Below are 705 nucleotides of genomic sequence, written 5' to 3'. Positions count from 1 at the left end.
CTTAAAAGAAGGATCCAGATAGATGGGTATTTGTGCGTGTCTGTGTGTATTTGTGTGCGCGTGTGTGTGTGAGAGGGAGTGTGTGTATGTGGAGAAGAGAGACCAGTAATGATGTAAACCTGGTAGGGAAGGGGGAGTGGTGTGACATGTGTGTCAAAGAGAGTGAAAGGCATGTGTAGTAGTGGGATAGCATGGGTGTGGGCGGGGAGCAGACTATTTGGAAGAGACATCAAGTGTACTCACTACTAGGCAAAACCTTATACACAGAGCTATAGCAGTAGCGCTGGTCCAAACTAGGCGCTACTACTACTTAGTAGTAGCGCTTGTCGCAAAAGCACGCTATAACTATAGTTTTAGCAGTAGCGCGTCTACGCAGAAAAGCGCTACTACTATAATTCCCACACTACTGCCAGTAGGCTAGGAATAGTAGTAGCGGTTCTTCCTAAAGCACACTACCACTACTGGAATCAGCTACTTTGACATCTGCCAGCTCTTTGCCATCACCTACCGAAAAGAAGACGGCAACGAAACGGCAGACGGCAAAAGAGTCCTTTGCCATCGGCCATTTCTTTGTCGTCCGCTGGGTGACGGCAAAGAGGGAGGTGGCACCCACTAACGAAAAAACTTAACGTCATGCCTCTTTGCTGTCCGTAGCGGACGGCAAAGATACAAAAAAGCGGACAACAAAGGCTAACCTAACTAACC

The sequence above is a fragment of the Triticum dicoccoides genome, chromosome 4B, assembly GCF_002162155.2.
Source record: "Triticum dicoccoides isolate Atlit2015 ecotype Zavitan chromosome 4B, WEW_v2.0, whole genome shotgun sequence".
Classification (NCBI taxonomy): Eukaryota; Viridiplantae; Streptophyta; class Magnoliopsida; order Poales; family Poaceae; genus Triticum; species Triticum dicoccoides.
The sequence above is the reverse complement of the archived record's forward strand: the minus strand, read 5'-3'. Positions refer to the sequence as shown.